Source organism: Peromyscus leucopus, chromosome 1 (assembly GCF_004664715.2).
Source record: "Peromyscus leucopus breed LL Stock chromosome 1, UCI_PerLeu_2.1, whole genome shotgun sequence".
NCBI classification, from domain to species: Eukaryota; Metazoa; Chordata; class Mammalia; order Rodentia; family Cricetidae; genus Peromyscus; species Peromyscus leucopus.
Genome location: NC_051063.1, coordinates 133,825,987 through 133,841,987, shown reverse-complemented (window position 1 = coordinate 133,841,987; position 16,001 = coordinate 133,825,987).

Here is a 16,001-nt window from a genome sequence, read left to right as displayed (position 1 = left end):
GGAGTATTGCCAGAGATAGTAGAAACTGAGCCATACACAGTGGACCATGACAATAATCTTAGTACTAATGGGTGGAAATGAGAGAAGTCCCATGAACGTCAGGCAGCCTTATCCTGGGGTATGTAGTAAGACCTTTTGTCAAAAAGAAAATAAAAATAAATGGTGATATCTTGACAAGTTTACTCTAAATATAAACTAATTTCATGTATACAATGGACATAATTTGAATAATTTGGAAAGGGCCAGCCTCCCATGGATATCAACCAACAGGGTATTTCAAGTTGCCATGGGATGAGGCACATCCTCTCCTAGTAAGCCTGAACAAGGCATCCTTCTAGGAGGAAAATGTCCCAAAAGTCAGAACATAGTGAGAGACAACCCTTGCTCCCACTGGTAAGAATCCCACAAGAAGACCAAGCACTAATTTTTATGCACAGGGACTAAGTCAGCCAAGGAGGCTTCCTGGTTGTCAGTTAAGTCTCTATGAGCCCCTAAGAGTCCAGGTAAGTGAATTCTTTGAATTTTCTTGTGATGTCCTTGACACCTCTGACTCCTACAAACTATTCCTTTTGCAGGATTCCCAGAGCTCTGCCAAATGTGTGGTTGTGGGTCTCTGCATCTGTTTCCAACAACTGCTGGATAAAGCCTCAGTCATGACATGTTGGCTAGACAACAACATATGAATAGTGCAGAATATCATTAGAAATCATTTTATTCACTTTTTTTCTTTTTCTCAGTCATGTTTTGTTCTATTCTGGGTCTCTGGGCAATGAAGCCTCTGGATCCTGGGCCTACAGGCAAGGTCAGAGCTGAGCTCCCTATCACAGTATGAGACTCAAGCCGGACCTGTCATTGGTTGGGCACTCTCACAATTTTTTGTGCCACCTTTACCCCTGCACTTTTTGTAGGCAGGACAAATTGTAGGTAAAAGGTTTTGTGGCTGATTTGGTGTCCCAGTCTCTCCACTAGAAGCCTTGCCTGGTTACAATAGATAACCAGTTCAGGCTCCATTCTTGCCAGTGCTAGGAGTCTTAGCTAGTGTCACTCTCATAGAATCCTAGGAGTTTCCATTGCACTGGGCTTCTAGCTCTTTGTATAGATGCCTTCGAAATCCATCTGTCTCTCCTGGTACTACTCCCTCCAACCTGATACCTCTTCTTCCCATTCCCATCCAACCCCATCAGGACTTTCAGACCCACAAATAGTGTAAGAGCCAAAAAGCAAAGAGATAGCATTTATTTGAAATTTGTGTCCTTGAATGTTGACTGCATTCTGTTTTATAAAGCAGAAGTTTTCTTATATGTTTCCAATATTTCTTCCTTCCAGAAAAAGTTTTAGGCGGTTAATAAAAAGAACGAGAGACTGGTAAACAACTGTTGAGTTTTCTAGTCCTAAATATGAGAGCTTGCACTGATCCATGTAACCACTAGAGGGCACACATGGACTTGATGCGTTAAGAAAGGAATTAAAAGCTTAGACAAGTCTGATTCATTATTAGTACCATTTGAAAACACTGCTCTGATCCATCCACACTGTGGGAAGTACATATGAGGAAATTTGTGAGATATTGGGCCTGAAACATGTCTCTTAATGTAAAAAGATTGAAATCATTCTGAATATATTCTTATTCCAATCTAAAATTGAGATCACAAACTGTAAAAGAAAAATAAATTCCATATAGGATCCTAATGACTCTATTTCCAAATAACAGACAGGTTTTAGAAAATTCACAAATCAGAAATATGATTTGATTAACAATGGAATGTTTTTCATCTAAATTTCAGCCAGAAAGCAGCTGCTTAGAGGGAATAACAGACCGATGATACACTATGTACACTTCAAATACATGATGCAATTGAGATGAGGAATTCTGGTACATTTTTTGAGACAGCATCTCATTCTGTACCCTATAATGTTCTGAGACTCACTGTTAGACTCCAACCCATGATGGATCTCCTAATCCAGTGTTCTGAATGCTGTACAAAAATTTGAGCCATAAACCACATTGCCTGGTTTGTGATTATTTCTGACATGTGCACCCAATTGAGGTAATCACTAAATGCAATAGCAAACTTTTCCAAAAAATACAAAAAAAACTACAGGAAGAAAATTATAGTAAATCAGAACGCAAAGTAGCAAAAGAAAACATAACAAGGAGAATGTGTACAATGTGATTTCTTACTGCAGTTGGAAAAACCATATATTTTTTATGAGATTCACTCAAAAAAATTGACCACTCATTTTAAATCAATAACAAGAAATAAGGGGCAGAAGAAATGGCTTAGTGACTAAGATGGCTCATATGACTGGGTTTTAAATTCAACCAGAAAGTGACTGCTTCCAGCCATAATACTTGCACTATTGTCCCAGAGTATCTTGCCTGAAGATCACTGTTTTGGTCAAAAGGTTTGAAGTTGGAAGATATTGATGAATACCCTACTCTTGCAGTTGTGTGCAGAGTACCTTCCAGATGCTCTTAAGCAGGCTTTGGGAAGAACCATGTTGCCAGGCTACAGACTGACTAGGGGGAAGTTGGAGTTTGAAGGCAGTGCACAGGAGAGGAAAAAAGCAGACACCTGGACAGATTGCTCCAACACTGGAGACAGGACTGTGGGGCAATAAAGAAAAACCAGCTGGTCCCAGGTCTTTTTTTCTGAGGGACAGGGCTGCTGATCCCACCCCCACACGAAAAACATGTCCACAGTTAATAAGAACACAATAGTCTCAAAGCAACTTCTTGCACAATACTGCTGTGCTGCCCAAGTATTGTTTCAATGGTAATGGAGGGGCAGCTGGGGACAGGAATTAAATGTCTAGTTGAGTCTTATGGTTTCCAGTGCTCCACTAGTTACCTGACATCTTTGTGTCACAAGTGATAATTTTAGACTTTTACATGTTTGGTTAGCAAAGGATGTGATATATATGATAATAGAAACTGGGCAATGCACAGTAGTTTGTATCTATAATCCTAGTACTAAGATGTGGAAATGAGAGGAATCCCATGTGTTTCAGCAGCCCTAGCCTGGGGTACATAGTAAGACCGTGTGTCAAAGAGAAAATAAAAGCAAATAGTGACTGCTTGACAAGTGTTAAATTTATTTCCTGTATGAAAACTATAAGGATTTGAACAATATTGGAAAGGACAGGCTTCCCATGGGTGTCAACCAACCTATTTCAAATTGCAGTGGAACCTGGGACCTCCCCTCCTATTAAGCTTGGACATGACCTCCTGGTAGGAGGATGCCGGGGAATGCATATAAGATGCCTGACGTGCTGTCAGCAGAGATTGGAGAAAAGGGGACCCGAGACTGTGGACCATCAACCCTCTGTTCATTCCCCTCTAGATCCTCTGCTTAGCATGCCTCTGGAGAGCCAAGGCAGAAATGCCTATGTGTCCCAAGGTCATGCTTTATGGCATGCACATGTTATATTGCCCTCCATATAAATACTTCTTGTAATGCTAGTCTTTTTCTTCGACTGATCTTCATGCTCTGTATTCCTAGATCAATGGTGATTTCTGTGATACAGGAAAGGAGTGAATTAAATTTCCCATGAATTTATACAGAGATGATCACCCAGGCTGCGGTCAAGGCAATTATTCAGGTCATGGGAAAAAAACCCTGCAGCCTGGGGAAGCTTTTCAGGCTTGGATAAACTGTACTGAATGTGTGGTCATCTATAGCACATGGTATGATGTGCATCAACACACTGGACTCAAACTGGCCATGATGAATAATTCAGTTTCTGAGGATATTCCAAGGGCATTGTGTAAAACTTGAGATCCTAAGGGGTATTGGCTGAAGACTGTGAATGGAGTAACGTATAGATGGGATGACAAACTAAAAGTGCAGAAACCTATAATAGGAGGAGAATAGTGGGCTCTCCCAAGAGAGGGAGATGGCAACTTTAATCCAGATATTTTTATTCCTCCTGAGGGAGTGTGGAGACAATGTGGCAATGGATGGAGTGATTGCTGCAAGTTTTCTTGGGTTCCTAGATTGAAAAGAGCTGCCAGGAAAGGTGAGCTTCCTTTCATGGAAGCTCTGAAAATTGGATCAGATCTCCCTTGGAATTGTTGGAGTAAGAAAAACAAAAGTTTCTGACTTAAGGGACAAATTTCTTGTCTGAGGTCATGGTGGCCCACCACTCATGGGGCTTGGTGTTTGCAGAGGGCTGAGGAGGAACTTAGGCAGCTGCAGGGGTCTTGAAGTCGGAGCAGGCTGTGTGAGAAGGAAATGACTGTCTGGTACATTAACCACTGTTCTTATTTTTACCTTCTTTGAGAAATTGCATGTTGCTAGCTTTTGGTTCAAGTGCTCAGGCTCAGAAGACTGTACAATCATTAGTAATAAAAATAGATTATGCTTGCTTTGGTGTTAAGTTAGGGATAGTTCCTGTGATGATGAAGAATGTGTTGGTGATTTTCTAAGAATAACCTTTGGAATCATGAGAATACTCTGTATTAGGTGATTCACCCTTTTCTTCCTGTTTCCCCTTGCTTATGATGATAAAAAATTGAGGTTACCAAGGCAAAGGCAGAAGTTAAAGAAGCTGTAGCAAAGAAGCTACTTAGCAACTGCAGAAGCCGGAAGTCACCCATCAGCTTGCACGAGCACTGTCTCTGAGTCGTTACTGCACCTTCCAGGTATCCCATCTTTCAGAACCCCAAAACTGCTAAGGCTGGCCCCCAGCAGGAGAAAATGGTAACAAAAACAGGAACAGGGTCAGAGAGAGCTCTTGCTCCCACTGTTAGGGATTCCACAAGAAGAAGAAGCTGTAATATATATACAGAGGGCCTTGGTCAGCTCATGCAGGCTTGGTGGTTGTCAGCTCAGTCTCCCTGAGCTCCTCGGAGTCAAGGTGAGTGGATTTTGTGAGGTTTTTATTTTTTGTGTCCTTGACTCCTCTGTCTCCTCTAGTTATTCATCCCCCTCTTCTGGAGGATTTCCTGAGCTTGACCTAATGTTCAGTTGTGAGAATCTGCATCAGTTTCCATCAGCTGCTAGAGGAAGCCTCTCTGATGACAACTGGGCTAGGCATCAGTCTGTGAATGTAGCTGAACACCATTAGGGATCATTTCCTGGACTGTTTGTGTTTTTACCAGTCATAGATTTTTTTCCTATTCTAGGCCTCTGGGCTATCCAGCCTCTGGGTCCTGGCCCTCCAGGCACTGTCGGGTGTGAGCTCCTGCTCACATAGTGTGGGTCTCAAGCTGGCCCAGTCATTAGTTAGTCACTCTCACAATATCTGTGCCACATTCACCCCAGCACATTTTGTAGTCAGCACAAATTGTAGCTCAAAGGTTTTGTGGTTGGGTTGGTGTTCCAGTCCCTCCTCTGGAATCCTTTCTGGGTTACAAAAAAAAAGCTAGTTCAGGCTGCATAGTCCTCATTACTAGGAGTCTTAGCTAGGTTAACCCTTGTAGAATCCAGGGAGATTCCATTGCACAAGGTATCTAGATTGTTTCAGAGATCCCACTATTCCAGTTGTTTCTCCCTGTACTCACTCCCTCCAACCTCCCCAACATGATCCCTTCTCTTCCCATTCCAACCCACCCAGATCCAGAAATTCAAACACACGTTTTAGTAGGGCCAAGGAGAAAAGGAAAGCATTTACTTGAAATTTGTGTCCATGAATGTGGACTGCATCTCATTTCATAAAGCAGAAATTTCTTTATATGACTCCCATATTTCTTCCTTCCAGCAAATGTTTTAGGCGCTTAATAAAAAGAATGAGATACTGGTGAGCAACTGTGAGTTTTCTGGTCTGAAATGTGAGCACTTGCACTGATCCATGTAACCATTAGAGGGCACACATGTACTTCATGGGTTAGCAAAGGAAATAAAAGCTTCAAGTCTGATATATTATTTTTACCACTTGAAAACACTGCTCCCAGCCATCCAGATTACGGGAATTACATATGAGGAAATTTGTGGGATATTGGGCCTGAGACATGTCTCAAAATTTAAAAAGACTGAAATTATTTGGAACGTATTCTTACCCCAGGCTAAAGTTGAGACTGAAATCTAACAAAATGTAAAAGAAAAATAACTTCTACTTAGGATCCTAAAAACTCTATTTCCAAAATACAGACGGGGGAGCGAAATTCACAAATCATATCCCAATGTTCTGCATGCTATACAGGGATTGCAACCATAAAGCACATTATCTGGTTACTGATTATTCCTGACACAAGCACCAATTTCAGGTAATCACTAAACAGGATAGTAAACTTTAACAGAAAGAAAAACTACAGGAAGAAAATTACAATAAAACAGAATAAAATAAGAAAAGAGCCGGGTAGCAGTGGTACAAGCCTTTAATCCCAGTACTCAGGAGGCAGAGCCAGGTGGATTTCTATGAGTTTGAGGCCAGCCTGGGCTACAGAACAAGATCCAGGACAGGCACCAAACTGTCTCAAAATTCAAAAAATTTTTGAGAAATTCTGTCTCAAAAAACCAAAAAATTATAAAGGAGATTGGGTACAAACTGATTTCTTACTGCAGTTAGGAAAATTATATAGCGTTGGTGAAATTCACTGGAAAAAAATCTGATTACTCATTTTAAATTAAGAATGAAATATGGATTTTGGCCTGGTTAGGCATTTGGCTGGTTAAGCATGTGGCTGGTTAAGCTTCAGGCTTTTGAGCAGTAATTCAGCTGAGACCCATTCCGGATGAGGACTCAGAGGCCTCCAGTCTGAGAAGACAAGACCAGATGAGGATCCGGTGAGGTGAGATAGCTGTGGCTTGTCCTGTCTCTCTGATCTACCAGCATGGACCCCAATAACTCGCCTCGGGTTTGATTTTATTAATAAGAACTTTTAAGATTCCTGCTACATCTGGCGCCCAACGTTCGTGTTACGAATTCATGAAAAAGCTGTTTGCCTGTGGCCTTGTGAGCCCCAGCTCAGGCCCAAGCTACACTCAGCCGGTTGTGGTGGTGCACACCGGTAGGATTTGCTGAAGGAGACAGAGGCAGGAGGATCCCGAGTTTGAGCCGGCCTAGGAGGCTTGGGAGAAGCTTTGGCCGGACTGAACCACAAACAGTGGTGGGACCATGGAAGCAGTGGCTACTGCTCCATGTTGCCAGCTCCTTCTCATCATGTTGGTGACTGCGGTGATGCTGCTACCTGGGACGAAGGATTTACTGCTGCTGGTTCACAGAAGAATTACCAGGACCATCGTGTTACAAGAAAGCATCGGCAAAGGTCAGTTTGGAAAAGTTTGGCAAGACAAATGGTGGGGAAAAATTGTTGTGAAGATTTTCTGTTCTAGGGAAGAATGTTCATGGTTCCGAGAGACAGACATTTATCAGACTGTGATTGCTCCAAACCACAGAGGAGCAAAAAAAAAAAAAAAAAAAAATCCCGCAGGGAACCAGAACCACGCCTAACAGTGACTTTGAAATCTTCAAAAGTATGATGTGATCTTACAATGATGATTCCACATGGACTATGATAAAGCCATTAAGCCGATTAACACCATGGAAAAATCGACTTTGGACTACAAACTAGTCAGAACAATTTTGAGAGGACTAGTTGAGAAGATCCAGCCTGACAGACTACTCAAACAAGGACTTGAAAAAAGCCCTGAACTTTCCTATTATGCAGAGACTGGAAAAATGATACAGGACTTGACAATTAACCCAAAATTTTTCTTTTCAAGATTCCCTAAAGATATCTTCACCCCTAGAAAGCAAAAAGAAAAAGAGAATATAGATATGAGATAGATCATTGAATCTACTCTGAGAAAGAAGATAAATAATAGGATAAATAGGTAGATCATTGAATCTACACTGAAGAAAAAGGGGAAGATATAAAAATGACAAAAGGTAAACTACTGAATCTATTATGAAAAGAAAAAGGAGAAAATATGGATATAAGATAAAAAGGGAGATTATGGAATCTACTTTTAAAAAGGAACTACTTGCTTTAAATAAGATAAGTAATGAAAATTTTTTGGTCTGAGTTTATCAGATGTTACTGGACTGGACATTGTTAATATATATAATGGAGTTTTTTTGTCTGGATCTGTCAAATGTTAATGGACTAGACATTGTTAATGTAATCTTGACTGTATATTGCATATACTTATTGAAGATAGTTTTTCTTGTATTAGTTATAAGCTTTCTTTAATTTTAGACAAAAAGAGAGGAGATGTGGTGGTATTGTGTATTCTAATAAATTTATCTGGGGTCAGAGAACAGACAGCCACTAGATACAAAGGCTAGAAAATGGTGGCACTCACACCTTTAATCCTAGCATTTCAGAGATAGAAATCCCTCTGGATCTCTGTGAGTTCAAGGCCACATTGGAAATAGCCAAGCATGGTGACACACGCCTTTAATCCCAGAAAGCCAGCCTTTAATCCCAGGGAGTGGTGGTAGAAAGCAGGAAGATATATAAGGCGTGAGGGCAAGAAACTAGAAGCATTTTGGCCTGGTTAGGCATTTGGCTGGTTAAGCATGTGGCTGGTTAAGCTTCAGGCTTTTGAGCAGTAATTCAGCTGAGACCATTCCGGATGAGGACTCAGAGGCCTCCAGTCTGAGGAGACAAGACCAGATGAGGATCCGGCAAGAACTTTGAAGATTCATGCTACATACTGCTTCCTTAAGGATCATTCTGAAGACCAGACAGGGTGATTTATCAAAAGCTGACACTTGCTAAACACCAGCTTCTATTTGCTTTCATTCGCTGCCTTCCCTGCACCCTGGTACCTCTTGTTTGTTGTTGGCACGATGAAAGATACATAGCTGCTTCCCACAAAAAAAAAAAAAAAAAAAAAAAAAAAAAAAAAAAAGAATGAAATATGAGGGGCAGAAGAAATGGCTTATTGATTAAGATGGCTCACATGATTGAGTTTTAAATCCAACCAGAAACTGACCATTTACTGCCATAATACTTGCAAAACTAGTCCCAGAGTATCTTGCAGGCAATCATTTTTTACATCAAAAGATACTGATGACTACTACTCTTCCAGTAGTGTGAAGAGTATCTTCCAGATACTCATAAGCAGGCTATGGGGAAAAAACATGTTGCCAGGATACAGACAGACAAAGAAAATGTGGAGGTTTAAGGCAGTGCACATGAGAGTGAAATTGTAGACAGTGGAACAGATAGCTCCAGACACAGGAGACTAGACACTGGGGCTGTATAGAAAAAGCAGCTGGTCCCAGGTCTTTATTTGCAAGGAGCAGGGCTGCTGATTCCACCCCCACACAATCAACATGACCACATTTAAAAGAACAAAATAAGCCGGGCGGTGGTGGTGCACGCCTTTAATCCCAGCACTCGGGAGGCAGAGCCAGGCGGATCTCTGTGAGTTCGAGGCCAGCCTGGGCTACCAAGTGAGTCCCAGGAAAGGCGCAAAGCTACACAGAGAAACCAAATAAAATAAAATAAAATAAAATAAAAAAATAAAAGAACAAAATAGTCTCAAAGCAACTTCTTTCACAATACTGCTGTTCTGCCCTAGTACTGTTTCAATGGTACTGGAGGGGCAGCTGGAAACAGAGATTAAATGTCTAGTTGAGCTTTATGGTTTCCAGTCCTCCACTGGTTATGTGATATCTTTGTGTCACAAGAGCTTTTACCTTGAATGATCTAAAGGAGTATTACCTGTGATAATAGAAGTGGAGCCAGGCACAGTGGTGTGTGGTTAGAATCTCAGTACTAAGCAGTGGAAATGAGAATAGCCCCATGAGTATCACGCTAACCCTAGCCTGGGATACATAGTAAGTCCTTGTGTCAAAGGTAAAATTATGGCAAATGATGACTGTTTGACGAGTGTATTTAAGTCTTACATTTATTTCATGTATAAAATGAAATGATTTGAACAATATTGGAAAGAGCAGTCCTCCTATGGATGTCAACCAATGTGGTATTATTTCATGTTGTATTTGAACTAAACACCTCCTCTCCTCTTAAGCCTGGACAAGGTATCCTAGTATGAGGAAATGGTCCAAAAAGTAGGCAACAGAGTCAGAGACAGCCCTTGTTCCCTCTGATAGGGATCACACGAGAGGAACAACCTGTAATAGACATGCAGAGGGCCCGGTCAGCACAGGCAGGCTCGCTGGTTGTCCGTTTAGTCTCTGTGAGCCCATCCCATACAAGCCGAGGTGAGTGGATTCTGTGAGTTTTCTTTCTTTTTTTTTTTTCCAGACAGGGTTTCTTTGTGTAGCTTTGCTCCTTTTTTGGAACTCACTTGGTAGACCAGGCTGGCCTTGAACTCACAGAGATCCGCCTGCCTCTGCCTCCCGAGTACTGGGATTAAAGGCGTGCGCCACCAACCTCCCGGCAATTTTGTGAGTTTTCTTGTGGTGTCCTTGACGCCTCTGCCTCCTCCAGTACTTTCTCCCTTCTTCTTCAGGGTTCCCTGAGCTCTGTCTAATGTTTTGTTGTGGGTCAGTGCATCTGTGTTTGTCAGTTTCTAGATAAAGCCTCTCTGATGACAGATGGGCTAGGCAACAATCTCTGAGAAGAGCCCAATATCATTAGGAATTGTAGCAGGACTCTTAAAAGTTCTTAATAATAAAATCAAACCTGAGGCCAGTTATTGGGATGAACCCTGGAAGATCAGAGAGACAGAACAAGCCACAGCTATCTCACCTTGCCAATTGCTCAGCTGGTCCTGTTTCCTCAGACTGGAAGCCACTGAGTCCTCATCCAGAATGAATCTCAGCTGAACTGTGTTGCTCCAAAGCCTGAAAGCTTAACCAGTCAAATGCTGCTAGTTTCTGGTCCTCACGCCTTATATATCTTTCTGCTTTCTACCACCACTCTCTGGGATTAAAGGCTGGCTTTCTGGGATTAAAGGTGTGTGTCACCATGCTTGACTGTTTCCAATGTGGCCTTGAACTCACAAAGATCCAGAGGGATTTCTGTCTCTGGAATGCTAGGATTAAAGGCGTGTGCTATCACTGCCTAACTAGTGGCTTTTCTGTTCTCTGACCCCAGATAAGTTTATTAAGGTACACGATATTTTGGGGAACACAATACCACCACAAGGAATCATTTCATCGATTTGGTTTCTCTTTTGCCTGTCATGTTTTGTTCAATTCAGGGTCCCTGGATTAGCCAGCCTTTGGCTCCTGGGCTCATGGCAGTGTCAGATGGGAGTTCCCTATCATAGTGTGAGTATCAATCTGGACCAGTCATTGGTTGGACACTCTCACAATTTCTTGCCATTTTTACCCCGGAATATTTTGTAGGCAAATAAAATGTAGGTAAAAAAAATGTGGCTGTGTTGGTGTCCCAGTCCCTCCACTGGAAGCCTTGCCTGGTTACAAGAGATAGCTTGCAGAGATTTTAGGCTCTGTATCTCATTGCTAGGGGTGTTAGCTAGGGGGTAGAATCCTGGGAGTTTCCATTAAACTTGTATTCTATCTCGTTGCAGAGATACCTGACTATTCCGTTGTTTCTCTTGGTACCGCTCCCTCCAACCTCCAACATGATCCCTCCTCTTCCCATTCTCACCCACCACAATCCAGACTGTCAAACACTCAAATAGTATTAGAGTCAAGAAGAAAAGGGATAACATGTACCTGAAATTTGGGTCCCTTACTGAAGACAACAACTCATTTTATAAGCCAGAAATTTCTTTATATAATTGCCATATTTCTTCGTTCCAGCAAAAGTTTCAGACAGTTACTGTAAAGAAGAATCAGAGACTGGTGAGCAACTGTGAGTTCTCTGGTCTGAAATGTGAGAGCTTGCACTGATACAAGTAACCACTAGAGGGCCCATATGAAACCACTGCTCCCATCAATGCAGGTTGTGGGAATTACATATGAGAAAATTTGTAAGATTGTATTAAATGTATTAAAAGGCTTGAAATCACTGTGGATATATTCTTATTACAGTAATGACTCTATTTCCAAAATACGACAGGTATAAGGATATCTCACATTAGAAATGTGATTTGAAGCCGGGCAGTGGTGGTGGTGCACGCCTTTAATTCCAGCACTCAGGAGGCAGAGCCAGGCAGATCTCTGTGAGTTCGAGGCCAGCCTGGGCTACCAAGTGAGTCCCAGGAAAGGCGCAAAGCTACACAGAGAAACCCTGTCTCGAAAAACCAAAAAAAAAAAAAAAAGAAGAAGAAGAAAAGAAAAGAAATGTGATTTGATTAACAATAAAGTTTTTATTAATCTAAATTTCTTCCAGAAATGAGCTGCTTAGAGGGAAAGACAGAGAGAGAAATACCATGTGCATTTTGAATACATGGTGTATTTGAGATGGGAAATCCTGACATTTGTAAGACAGCATCTCACTCTGTAACCTATTGTGTACTGAGACTCACTGTTAGACTCCAACCATGATGATCTTCCTAACACATTGTTCTGAGTGCTAAACAAGGATTGCTGTGATAAACTACATTGCCCATTCTCTGCTAATTCTTGATATAAGTCCCTAATTCAGGTAATCACAATACAGGATGGTAAACTTTACCAGAAGAAAACTAAAGGAAGAAAATTACAAAAAAATTGGAGCTCAAAGTAAGAAAAGAAAACATAAAAAAGAGAATGAGTACAAACTCATTGCTTATTGCAGTTAGGATATTCAGAGCTTTGTTAAGACTCACTGGAAAAACAAGCACTCATTTTAAATAAAAAATGAGGGGCTGAAGAGATGGCTTAGTGACTAAGATGGCTCACAGGACTGGGTTTCAAATCCAACAGAAAGGACGTTTACTGCCATCACACTTGCACTGCTAGTCGAAGAGTATATTGCACTCAGATCACTGTTTACATAAAAAGGTTTGAAGCTGGAAGACACTGATGATTACTACTCTTCCAGTAGTGTGAAGAGTACCTTCCAGATGCTCTTAGGCAGGCTGTGGAAAGAACCATGTTGCCAGGGAACAGACTGACGAGGGCAAAGGTGGCGATTGAAGGCAATGCACAGGAGAGGGAAATGCAGACATCTTCACAGATTGCTCCAACACTGGAGACTGGTTTGTGGGGCTGTATAGCACCTTGACTTTATTTTCAAAGTGCAGGGCTGCAGAGCCCACCCCCACATATTCAACAAGTCCAAAGTTAATAAATCTAGTTGAGCTTTATGGTGGGTCTTGCGTCTTTGCATCTATTTCCATTCATGCTGAATAAAGCCTCAGTCATGACGTGTGGGCTAGGCAACAATCTAGGACTGTAGCAGAATATCATTAGAAATCATTTCATTAACTTCTTTTTCTTTTTGTTAGTAGTTTTTGTTCTATTCTAGGTCTCTAGGTTATCTAGTCTCTGGGTCCTGGCCCTACAGGCAGTGTGAGGAGGGAGCTCCCTATCATAGTATGGGGCTCAAGCTGGACCTGTCATGGGTTGGGCACTCTCACAATTTTTGCCACCTTTACCCCTGCATGTTTTGTAGGCAGGACAAATTGTAGGTAAAAGGTTTTGTGGCTGAGTTAATGTCCCAGTCCCTCCAGTGGAAGCCTTGCCAGGTTACAATAGATAACCAGTTCAGGCTCCATGTCTGCCATGCTAGGAGTCTTAGTTAGTGTCACTCTCATAGAATCCTAGGAGTTTCCATTGTACTGGGCTTCTAGCTTTTCCATAGATGCCTCCTAAATCCAGTTGTCTCTCCTGGCACTCGCTATTTCCAACCTCTCCCAACATGATCCCTCCTCTTCCCATTCCCACCCAACCTCATCAGGACCTTCAACCCACAAATAGTATTAGAGCAAAGGTTAATCAAAAGAGTGACAACTGTAAGTTTTCTGGACCAAAATGTGAGAGCTTGCACTGATCCATGTAACCACTAGAGGGCACATATGTTCTTTATGGGTTAGCAAAGGAATTAAAAGATTCGCAAGTCTGATGCATTATTAACACCTTTTGAAAAACTGCTCTCATCCATCCACCTTGTGGGAAATAAATATGGGGAAATTTGTGAGATATTAGGACTAAAACATGTCTCATATGGTAAAAGGATTGAAATCATTCTGAATATATTCTTATTACAGTCTAAAACTGAATTAAAAACAAACTGTAAAAGAAAATATAAATTCCATATAGGATCCTAATGACTATTTCTAAGTTTTAGACATGTATCAGAAAAACCACAAATCAGAAATATGATTTCATTAACAATGAAAATTTTTTCATCTAAATTTCTGACAGAAAGCAGCTGCTTAGAGGGAATGACAGACCCGATGATGCACCATGTGCTCTTCAAATACATGGTGTATATGAGACAGAGAATTCTGATACACTTTTGAGACAGTGTGAGACCAAAATGAGCCATCTTAGAAATAAGACCAAAATGCTTTCACCCTAAAATTAAGGCCTAAGATTTCTCCTTTTGGGAATATGGCCATTAGTTACTGAAACCAGTCAGTTCAGATTCGAGAAACCAGGAAGTGTAAAAGTATAGAGTCACAAGATAGTCACGAGGTAATGCCTGCCAGACTATGGAATGTCCTCTCCCTGGTTTCCAGGGTAACTGACCACAAAATGCCCCCACCTGAGGGCAGCCAATGAGAAATGGTGGCGGGCAACCACTCCCTTAGAAGTAATTTCTAGAAGTCCCTAGAAGGGAGCCAATCAGAATTGTACCTGTACTAGCACCCCTAAATGATGTAACCTTGTGACTTTTCCCTTTAAAAACTGAGCTTGCAGACAGGTGGGCACTTCCTCCAGCCTCCACTGCGTTGGCTGTATTGGACGAAGTCCCTGCCTAGGCTTGTATTGCTTTTGGATATCCAGAATTAAACCTTGCTTTTGCATTCCAGCATGCTCGTCTTTGGTGGTCTCTCTGGGGGTCACGATCTGGGCACAACAACAGCATCTCACTCTGTGACCTGTGGTGTTCTGAGATACTCACTGTTAGACTCCAACCCAGGGTTCTGAGTGCTGTACAAAAATTGCAGCCATAAACCACATTGCCTGGTTTGTGATTATTTCCCTTATGAGCACCCAATTCAAGTAATCAGAAAACATGATACAAACTTTTCCAGAAAAAAAACTACAGGAAGAAAATTACAATAAATCAGAACTCAGAGTAAGAACATAAAACATATATGGAGAAGAGTTACAATGTGATTTCTTACTGCAGTTAGGAAAATCATGTTGTTTTGGTGAAATTCACTGGAAAAAAATGACCACTCATTTTAAATCAATAATAAAAAAAAATGAGGGGCAGTAGAGATGGCTTAATGACCAAGACAGCTCAAACTATTAGGTTTTAAATCCAACCAGAAAGTGACTGTGTTATGGCCATAATACTTGCACTACTATTTTCCCAGAGTATCTTGCATGCAGATCACTGTTTTGGTCCAAAGGTTTGAAGCTGGAAGATATGATGAATACCCTACTCTTGCAGTTGTGTGCAGAGTACCTTCCAGATGCTCTAAAGCAGGCTGTGGAAAGAACCATGTTTCCAGGAACAGACTGACTAGGGCAAAGGTGGAGGTTGAGGGCAGTGCACAGGAGAGGGAGAATGCAGACATCTTGACAGATTGCTCCAACACTAGACACTGGACTATGGGGCTGGAGAGAAAAGCAGCTGGACCCAGGTCTTTCTTTCCAAGGGGCAGGATGATCCCATCCCCACACCATTCATCCATGTCCACAGTTAAAAGAAAACAATAGTCTCAAGGCAACTTCTTGTAAAATACTGCTGTGATGCTCAAGTACTGTTTTAATGGTACTGGAGAGGCAGCTGTGGACAGAGATTAAATGTCTAGTTGAGCTTTATGGTTTTATGACCTTCACTACTTATCTGACATCTTTGTGTCAAATGTGATAATTTTCCACTTTAACATGTTTCGTCCGCAAAGGTGGATTAACTGTGTAATAGAAACTGAGCCAGGCACACTGATTTTTTTTTGGCTATAATCATAGTACTAAGAGGTGGTAATGAGAGGAATTCCATGTATTTCAGCAGCCCTAGCCTGGGGTACATAGTAAGACCTTGTATCAAAATGAAAATAAAACCAAATAGTGCTGCTGGACAGGTGTTAAATTTATTTCATGTATGAAACTAAAATGATGTTGAA